General features: G+C 35.2%; 1 long non-coding RNA gene across 1 annotated transcript; it reads right to left on the bottom strand.

The window, feature by feature from the left end:
* Positions 1-919: 919 nt before the first annotated feature.
* LOC101745113 (uncharacterized) lies at positions 920-8,706 on the bottom strand. The gene is made up of 2 exons (XR_210078.5): positions 8,442-8,706; positions 920-1,064 (listed from the first exon to the last, which is right to left on the bottom strand). It is a non-coding gene; the product is annotated as an uncharacterized LOC101745113 (long non-coding RNA).
* Between the last annotated feature and the right edge of the window lie 2,581 nt (positions 8,707-11,287).

An 11,287-nucleotide genomic window follows, 5' to 3' on the forward strand; every position in this document is an offset into this window, starting at 1 on the left:
ACTTTTTATTTTACAGTTGTGATGTTCATTTATTTATTTCACCTCTGGGCACATTTCGTAGTCCGCCATGTTGCCTTCACGGTCGGTCTGCTACGACTTTACGATCTCGAAGTTATTCGATACGTTTTAGTACCGAGCGTGGATCTGTATTAATAATAAAATATTTACGGGAATAGTGGCGTATAATATAGAACAATATTGTTGTTACGGTCACGTTATAGCTTTGACGTAGACATCTTAACAGCAAGTCTCCTGGTACAGGCTTGCACGCTTAAAAGGAGACTCCAATCATTGTTTTGTTTTGACTCGTTTTTAAAAATAAAGTATTTTCGTAATTTTTTGTAACGAGTTAAAAGAAAGAAAAAAAAATTACACTAAAGCGAACGAATTCCTAGAATAACAAATTTCAATTATTTGGTCTACGTATAACTATAAAAACTACCTTTCATTAAATTTACCAATGCAAATGGAGCTCCCGTTTTAATTATGAGAATATTTGTTGAAATATGAACACGAAAATCCGCTTACAAAGGCCCGAGCGTGGAGAACGTTTCAACGTTGCCGCGTCGATACCGAATTTCATTTATTTCCCAAATTTTCCGATTCACGTCCGTTAAAATATCAGAACAGAACCGAATTTCGGTTTAGTATTCAACGATACTTCAGGAATACGAGTATTACAGTCTACTTTTAAAATTTATTTTGCTAATCGCATATGTGGTTACATTTAAGAGTAGGTAATTAAATAAATAGTACATTAACTGACGAATATTGAAGAAAATTTTGTTTAGTTTCTAATAAAATTTCCGAAAAACGTATGTTCAGATAAATCCGTTATCTTTTAATATATCTATATAACCAAAAACTAGGATACCAGATATATCTGTTTTATCAAATCGCAAATGTAATAAAACAATTCTTACTGTTGTCGCCTTTATTTTAATCAATTTATTATTCCATTATTTTGAATAGCTTACAGTTTTTGTCTCCATTCGTCGACATTTGAATAGTTCTTATTGTAGACATCTTAGAAGACATCGTTCTTGTTGTGTATTCACCTCAAACTGAAACCAGCCACAATGGAATACATTTTAAGTATTATCTATACATATAAATAAAATTGGAGTGTCCGTTTGTAATATTGAAATAACTGCTTCTTATTACATGCATATGAATACATATACGGTACATACACCAAAATAACATTTTTTACTATTTTTGTGTCTGTCTGTCTGTCTGTTTGTTCCGGCGAATCTCTGGAACGGCTGGACCGATTACCGGTAGCTGATGATAAACAGAGTAACTTAGGCTACTTTTTAGACTAGCTTCGCCCCGCGGCGTCACCCGCAGTTAATGTCGTACCGCGCGCAGCATGGCGGGACTCGCCTATCAATAATAAAATTTAATGTTTCCGAAGCGAAGCGAGGGCGAGTCGTTAGTTAACTATAAAATTTGTAGACCACACAAGGAGCCAAGCACACACCTAACGCCTCTTTAGTGTGGCACACCTCTGATAATACACGATCCATCGAAACGAAGAGTTTTCTGGAACATAACTACAATACTTAAAATCTTGATACTTGGTAGGTATAGTAGTGAGTTCTATTGAGAATCCCGGTATTTTACAGAGAGAAAAGGAGTTATGTTATTCGAATGTCACAAGCAAAGAGACGTCGGGAACAATATTCGTGATTGCATGAAAGTTTCGAAATATTATTTCAGCACATACTGTTCCAGCTTGGATAGTGCATTTATCAGGTCCATGATAACGAGGAATACGGCACCTGTATTTATTTCTATTTTTTTGTTTTAGCTTCCATTATAAGCACATGAGCATACGACTGACCTGGCGGTAAGTGGACGTCACCAATATCAGGGAACAGTCAAGTCACTATCTAACGCTGAATCTCATTTGAAGAAGGACATGTCATAGCGTTCGGGTAACAACGTGGATAACTTCATTCCAGTGAAGGATGGTATGTGGCTAAACAGATCTCAGAAATCGCACTGTCGATGAACGCATAGGTTCCAGATAGTACGAACGAACCCTGCTCTGGCGGTGGGAGGTATAATAGTAGGTAGTACTGGTGGTAGGACCTATTGTGAGTCCGCACGGGTAGGTACCACCGCCCTGCCATTTCTGCCGTGAAGCAGTAATGCGTTTCGGTTTGAAGGGTGGGATATCCGTTGTAACTATACTGAGACCTTAGAACTTATATCTCAAGGTGGGTGGCGCATTTACGTTGTAGATGTCTATGGGCTCCAGTAACCACTTAACACCAGGTGGGCTGTGAGCTCGTCCACCCATAAAAGCAATAAAAAAATAAAAATTGTAATCTAGATAACAATAGTTCGCCACAACGGCCAGCTCTGAGGTAAATCGGCTTCCTAAGACTTCAAACTGCGTACTCCAGTGCGGGCATCCACTCAAAAACATAGCGACGGTGGTCATCTGTCCTAAAAGAAACATTTCAGTCTTCACTCAATTTATAAACACAAGAAAACATTACCATTTTCCTTATTCGAGATCGTTATCATACAAAGGAAGGAATAAAACGTTGAACACTTACAACACCTCAACTATTGTGTAGCTAACAATAGACTAATAACCTAATGATCTCGAGTTGCACTACACAAACAAATATAATCATTTCTAATCTGCTTGGTACTATGTATAAATACGTCCTTAATACAAAACCGAATTTGAAGACTTCACATATCTAAGTCATAGATGTTGATTAAATTTTATTAATTGATAACTATTAAAATAGGACTCAATTAAATGCGCAGACAAATAAGTATTTGCGCCCAATCGAGCCAACTGTATTATGGTTTAAAAATAAACAGCTTCCCTCTTAGACAAGCGGTACTTAAACTATTTTCTTTTACTGGTGGTAGGACCACTTGTGAGTCCGCGCGAGTAGGTCCCACCGCCCTGCCTATTTCTGCCGTGAAGCAGAAATGCGTTTCGATTTGAAGGGTGGGGTAACCGTTGTAACTATACTTGAGACCTTAGAACTTATATCTCAAGGTGGGTGGCGCATTTACGTTGCAGATGTCTTTGGGCTCCAGTAACCACTTAAAACCAGGTGGGCTGTGAGTTCGTTCAACCATCTAACAATAAAAATAAAAAAAATCTGGCCGTCAAGCGAAACGATATCCTTCGGAGGTTCTATCGATTTCAACCGCGTAATATGGAATAACCGTTGTCTTAATGAAATTGGAACTTTGATATCCTGTCTCATGAAGGACTTTTGTTTCCTACCTATTCAAGTAGATTCTAGATTCGCCGAATTAGTAGGTGAGCTCACGGGGCTCAAACCTGACGACGTTGCTAACACGAGCCCTAGCAAGAGCAGTGCTTCGCAGAATCTACCACCGGATCGGAAACGCGACCCACTGAGAAAATCCGGCGATCACATTAACATTCGGGAAAATTAGAAAAAGGTCAAGCTCCGATCCCTTTGATAGAGCTTAAAGTCATCATCGTATCGGTTTAGTTGGTCTGACTCTATATAGAGGCTCATTCTACATAGAGTGGGACCGCTTGGTAGACCGCTGGATTATTCCCGAGATTCGAATTAAGGCTCCATGAAATTTGAAATGAAATAATGAATGAAATGTATTGCTTTGAAGTTATCGAAATATTTAAAGTGATGTGGTTATTACAATCAATATTTATGTTTACTTTCAATATTTATTAAGTTAATTTTATTAAATAAATTAATAAAGATATGTATGGTGAGAAATTCGGTAAGAATTTTCTTTTTCAGGAGCGAGATGTAAAGAAAGTGGACTTCCTTTAACGTGAAAATTTCCGCTCCTGCGCTTTTAGAAAAATAGTTCGAATCAATGTGAAGTGTCAATAAAACAGCGGTGACAGAAATGAAAAAAAAGTTATGAAATTCATTTCTATTTAGTATTGTGAACTAATTTGCTATAAAAATATACTTTAAATATTGTTTCTTTGTTTTTACAGTTTAATATAGTAATAGTAATAATAGTAGTTTAGATGGTAATTGAAACAAAAAACAAATAAAACAAAATACTTTGTTTTTACAGAATAATATATTTAAGTCTTATTTGAAATTATATCAATAAGTTTATAGTTTTTATATAGAGGTAAGATAGGCAAAAACAAACCTATTACCTATTTGTTACCGATTTTCTTTTGTAACTAATAATGAGCTTGAGTATTGTCGATGTGTTTTTTTAAATTGTTATTTTTTTAATGGCAATAAAAGCAAAACCAATGTGCCAATAAATAAATAAATAAATCCAATTTTTTTTGCTTCAATTTTTGGACGAGCTCGCAACTCACCTGGCATTAAGTGGTTACTGGAGTCCATAGATATCAATAGCGTAAATGCCGTCACCCTCCTTCAGACATGAGTCCTAAAATCTGTTTTTACAGTACAACGGCTGCCCCACCCTTCAAACCGAAAAGCATTACTGCTTCATAGCTGAAATAACCGGGGTGATGGTGGTACCTACCCGTGTGGACTTACAAGATGTCGAAGTCGTTGAAAACGTTCAAGTCGTCGTGGCCTAAAGGATAAGACATCCGGTGCATTCGTATCTAGCGATGCAAAGGTGTTCGAATCCCGCAGGCGAGTACCAATTTTTCTAATGAAATACGTACTTAACAAATGTTCACGATTGACTTCCACGGTGAAGGAATAACATCGTGTAACAAAAATCAAACCCCCAAAATTATAATTTGCTTAATTACTGGTGGTAGGACCTCTTGTGAGTCCACACGGGTAGGTACCACCGCCCTGCCTATTTCTGCCGTGAAGCAATAATGCATTTCGGTTTGAAGGGTGTGGCAGCCGTTGTAACTATACTGAGACCTTAGAACTCATTTCTAAAGGTGGGTCGCGCATTTACGTTGTAGATGTCTATGGCCTCCAATAACCACTTAACACCAGGTGGGCTGTGAGCTCGTCCAACCATATAAGAATCAGTCAATCGTGAACATCTGTTAAGGACGTATTTCATTAGAAAAATAGGTACCCGCCTGCGTGATTCGATCACCTTTGCATCGCTAGCTACGATTGCACTTACCCTTCAGACCACGTCGACTTCTAAAATCTTGAAGTTTTAACGAATATCGCTTTATTCTGGGTTTCATCAAACGATAGAAGTTTCACTAAGACATAGTACTTTCATCGATTGATTAAGTAAACATTTTTCTAAAATAATACACGACCAATAAAAAAATCTGACTACAATATCCTCTGTAAATGTAGATTACTTTAAAGTTTCACAGTACAAGTATAATTGTCGCAAATAAGTCAGTTATAATTACTTAGACTATCATCCTGTTTTCTTAGTTCAAACATTGTTTCGTAGAACGGAAACGGATATCCTACTTTTATAGATCTATCTACAGCTATATTCAACGTAATAAGGACTTTTCCACTTAATGACACAAAGTAAATATAATTCCATTTACTCGAAAAACAAAGGCAAAATGTTTACTTGTAGAATCAAAATAACGGGTTTTTACAATATTTGTATTAAAGTATAGTTATATTATATATATTTTAACATGAAAATGTTTTATACTGTTTATACCTGGGTGCCTGTTTATTCTGGTTAATATTCGAAGCGGCTGGACCAATTTGGACATACTTTAACTGGCAGACAATATTATATTTACTAATATATTTTATTTTAGAAAAATAACTTTAAATAGAGGGAAGTTATTAGTCTTCGACAAAGCCAATTCACAACGTGACCAACCGTCTTTACAATAAATTCAAAACAACAACATATTTTTAAAAGTAACGCGTTCATTTCTTTGTTATCGAGAATATATGCGTGAGTCTGGTTGTTGATTGATTATTTATTCAGTGATGTAGCAGTGAATCGTCAATTATTTTTGCTAACATTTTAGCTAACATATCCACGTCTGTGCACATCAGCGACGTCTATCTGAGTAAAAATTCTTGGGCTTATAATTTTACAACTATAATTTTCTTTCAGTTTAATGTATTATTTCAGTTAGGACGTAATCATGTTTCGGGTTCGGAGGGTGTGAGAAAATTAATACAATACAATTGAGATCTTATGTCTTAAACTTAGGATAGGCAGCTCCTTGGTCTCAGATCTAAATATCTGATCAAGTGTAGAGTTGTAGTAGTTGTAGTAGTTGTATTTTTCCAACTGGAAAGGCAAAGATGTCATACCATGCTGCCTAATATTTTGTATACACTCGTCTATATTTATATAAAAAATGATAACATGAAATGATGTTGATTAACATGAAACATGGCATGAAATGAAATGAAATGAAATGAGATGATATGGGATGAAATATAATCTTAGTGAAATGGTGGTCATTTGCTGAGTTTTTTTTATTGCTTAGTTAGGTGGACGAGCTCACAGCCCACATGGTGTTAAATGGTTACTGGAGTTCATAGACATCTACAACGTAAATGCGCCAGTATAGTTACAACGGCTGCCCCACCTTTCAAGCCGAAACGCATTATTGCTTCACGACAGAAATAGGCGGGGTGGTGGTACCTACCCGAACGGACTCACAAGAGATCCTACCACCAGTAAAGTGCAGTGGACTTTTTGTAGGATCCCGAGAAGTTACATCCAGCCGCTTTGTTTTATTTTCCCACATTTGTGCACTTTCACAGATACTAAACAGTTAATAAACCACCATTATTACGCATTTAAGCCTGAAGAAATACTAAATAAACAAAATAAAACAAATCACACAACTTCACTCCTCGCGTTCCCGCCAAAAAGTCCGTATCTATTTAGTGTACAGAAAATACGAAAATCCCTTTTCACATTGTCTGTTTGAATTTCAGTTTGGGGGATTTGTGTCAATGTGTTGTTGAGGTTTTAATATGGACTCCTTTGGTTATTTCAACTCGGGAAGAAATTCAGTTGGTCTCACTGAAAATGAGCACAGCAATAACCTATATTCAAAATTTTGCATAATACATTTCAATCAGCAAATCTAGTTTCTAGATATATCGCATCCATTTTGTATTCTAGCTCGAAGTTCAACGTCCCGCAAAGGATAGAATACAGGTACGAAATGTTATACTAATCCGAACTTTATTACGAACGAATACGATCCACAATTGCGCTACGGGTTACCAGGAGGAATTTATTAATATGAAATGTTAGGGAACTTTCCTAAAATCAGCGACACGGCTTCCAGCTATGAACACAGTGCGATTTGTTCTCAATATTAAAACGAAATCTTCATCGAGCTACGAGACACGCATCTGTACAGAATTTACGTGTCGTTACGATGAAAACGGGCTCGTTCGTCCAATTTGAATTTAGACCGCAGTTGCGATACCACTCAGAATAGATAGGTAGGCTGATTGCGAAATGTTCTGATGCGTCGAATTCTCCCCCGGATAAGAGAAGACAAACCTAAACTATTTACAAAATTATAATATACTCGCGACCCGCCCTCGCTTCGTCAATTAATTATTGATTTCTCCACTATTTAATGAATTTTATTATACATATAAACCTTCCTCTTCGATCACTCTATCTATTAAAAAAAACCGCATCAAAATCCGTTGCGTAGTTTTAAAGATTTAAGCATACATAAGGATATAGAGACAGAGAAAGCGACTTTGTTTTATACTATGTAGTGATGTCATATATCTAAAATGCTTTTGATTTTTTATAAAGATTTTCCGATTTCGGGCATATAATCATCATAACGATAATTTTTTATCAACAGCTCAACAGTGATATTAACAAAGATGATTATTTATATTGGTATTATATTTTTATCATCGAAGGCTCGGAGTTTACAAATTAGCGAAGAAAAATCATACGAATAAATTAAAACAAATAAACATTTCAAGTTATTGAAGAAGTATTGAAATATTGAAGAAAGTGTTTGGTTATTTACTGTTAAAGTACAAAAGAATCTGTTAAAATTAAAAATACTTAAAGAACCTGTCTTAAAGTTTGCGTATAAAAAACCAAAGTCCCAAGCGTTTACTAAACTGTTTTTTTTTCTCCATTCGATGTACAAAAAATCGCGTCACTGGCTGTTTTTGTTGCGCCCACACAGTCGAGCTACTGCTGACCAATCAACCAAGCACACACAAAGACCACCATCACTATTATTTATTCATTAATTTCTCTATTGCGCCCAATAATAAATGAACATACATTGATGTGTTATGTGTTATGTGAAGTAAAAAGGAACATTGATCGTCCCACTTAAAAAGCGGGAAACTTATGTTTTACTCGTGTGTGTCATACAAATCTTAAGAACGTTATGAATAATGACTTAAAGCGAGAGCCAAGAATAAAACCCTCGAGTGTGAGATTTGTGACAGAGACAAGATTCTTTATTTTTCCAGTAGACAATCAGCTTAGCCACACCCGATGTTACTTGAGTCACGACTTGGAAGCCTCAATAAAATATATAAATAACTCACCGTACAAAGTTCACGGTTTGTTAATTAAAAATCCAATAATAATGTTAACGACAACTTCCAGGAGTTCCGTCGCCTGTAGTAAACGAATAAAAAGATTCCAATAAGAAAACCCGGCTGTGCAGTAAATTCAGAGTCGATGTTGCCAGTCATTTATTTCAATTTGCAAGCAGGAAATTGAAAACGTCAAGATTCTAGTACAGTAACATTTTCATTTAATGAAGATCATCTCGTTATTGGAAACTGGCTTACATTCGTAGACAGCGTGTATTTTATTAGTACTGTATATCGCGTTCCGGGTGGTAACGATGTTGCCAGTTCAATACATGGATAAACTAAATAATGATATAATTCTGATACAAAGTAAAACAGATACCTAGGTTTCTTATTTTGTACGGTGCTACAAAATATAAAGTTGATCCGCAGGTGATCATCAAAATAATTAGTAATAAATAAAACTAATAAATATAATTGATAATAAGTATTAAGTAATTTCAATGTGCACGAACATCCTGTGATAATAATACTAACTGATTGATAATAAACTCGATATTATATTATATATTAAGGGTTAACGTATGAAATTGCCGATTTGTAATGAAAAATGTTTTTTTTTATTTTCATTTATAATATTTATTTAATCAAAATGCTGCCATTAAATGCTGCCATCTAATAGGAAGGTCATTTATGCCTTTGCCATAGAAATCTGGTGATCTAGATTCTACAAACTGGGTGAAACCTTTTTGTACTGCCTCCTGGGAAGAAATTTTTTATCACGTAGAAAATTGTTCAAATCACAAAAAAAATGGTAGTTCGTTGAAGCAAGGCTTGGCGAATACGGAGGGTGACGAACGGTTTCTAATTGCAGTTCCTGTAGAGTTAAAACGGTTTCTCGTGCTGTATGAGGTCTCGCGTTGGACCCATTGCATTCTTCGCTCACGGTTATCATAAAGAATCCACTTTTTATCACATGTCACAATTCGATCCAATATTCCTTCATTTCTGTATCGATTCAACAATGCAACACAAGTTCCAACACGCGTTTTTTTCAGCGCATCAGTCAAATCATGAGGCTCCCATTTTTCGTATTTTTTTATTTTATTGATTTGACGCAATTGGGTCAATATTGTTGGTAAGATAACATTAAACCATTCCGCTAATTTCTGGGTAGTTTGGCTCGGGTCGGCTTACGCCATCTCTTTCAATTCATTGTTATTCACATGTGTGGGCTATTGTTGAACGTCTTTCACGTAGTTCGTACTTCAAATCAAAATTTCCATTACGAAAGCGTTTAAACCAAAATCGCACGGTGCGTTCATTAGCAGTCCCCTCTCCAAACGCAACATTGACACTGCGAGCTGTTTCTGCAGCGTTAGTTCCGCGTAGGAACTAGTATTTAAAAATCACTCGAATTTTCAAAGTATCCATCTTTCTTGCCTGAGCTGAATAAAAAAAACAACTGAAAGTCGATAATCGAATGTTGCACATTTTTTAAAAGAAGAACGTTATAGGTACCAATTGAAAAAAGTTTGACTCAAAGATCTAAAATCACGAAGGTTCTATGTCAATTCGAAGTACCTATTACAATAAAAAGGCATTTTTCATACTTTAACCCCTATTATTATATCTCTTACATTAGGGTTAACCGTTATATTTTAATTGGAACTAAACAAATAACATTCAGATTGTGAGTGCACTAAGTATTAATTTTAGGACTACAACTGAATTTGTTGATCAGTGTTTTTTTTTCAAATTATTGTGTCTCCTGCACACTAGTACAACATCAAAAATACAAAATCCGTATCGTAATCCGTGTTTATATGTAGTAGCAACATTCTCCAAATGTCCTAAATTAAAAAAAAAGAATTCAGAATTGGCGTACCGTAAATTAGTGACTTAAATTCATTCTAGTTTATTTAATAAAAATAAAACCTATTTAAATAATAAGATACTTGTTTTTTTTTAAATATATTTTTCTACTTTACAAAGAATTAGAACAGTGATATAATTGACTTGAATACATAAATTACTTACGTAATTATTCTCTGAATAATCTATAATTAATAAAAAAGGAAACATATTTCAAAATAGAATCAATAATAATTTCGAGAGCTATTAATCAAATAAATTTTTGTTCGTTTTGTTGATCTTGATAGCCTGCTTTCTTCGATACACTCTCTGAATAATCATGAATACATCATCAATTGGTTATTATTTTTATAAATAAAAATACGTTTTGGTGTGAAATGGATGTTTAGTTTGTTAATGCTCTGCACTTAATTCTAAAGTGTCTCTAAACGCATTTGGGTCACATATTTGCATATTGGGGTTCAAGCTCCCCTACCTGAGTTTCTAATAGGATTAGCGTCAGGTGGGGGCCTTACATAATATTCAGTTTACGCTTATTTATAATATTGTTGATGATTTTATTCTTGATAAAACTGCATTGGTAAACTAATCTAAATAAATGGAATAACCGCAGTCGTACCACGTTTGTTCCATGTTAATCTCGAAAAACTTACATAACGAAGACTTTAATGAAATGTTATTAAATTTTTTCTTAAATAAAATCTGCTTCCTTATTTATTTATTGTGTTTTAAAATGTTGTTAAAATAAATCTAATGCCATATGAACGGTACGATAGTTAGCGTACCTAAATCCTAGGCAATCATATCCGACCCAAGCAACAGAGACACTTTTTTTTTCTGCCTAATCTGATAGCCTTGAGAGGCTATTTCAGCGTCTGGCCCTAGCAAGAGCAGTGCTTCGCAAAATCTACCACCGGATCGGAAACGCGACCCACTGAGAAGATCCGGCGAGAAACTCAGTGGGCTGTGTCTATGGGTTA

This window comes from Bombyx mori, chromosome 1, assembly GCF_030269925.1.
Source record: "Bombyx mori chromosome 1, ASM3026992v2".
Classification (NCBI taxonomy): domain Eukaryota; kingdom Metazoa; phylum Arthropoda; class Insecta; order Lepidoptera; family Bombycidae; genus Bombyx; species Bombyx mori.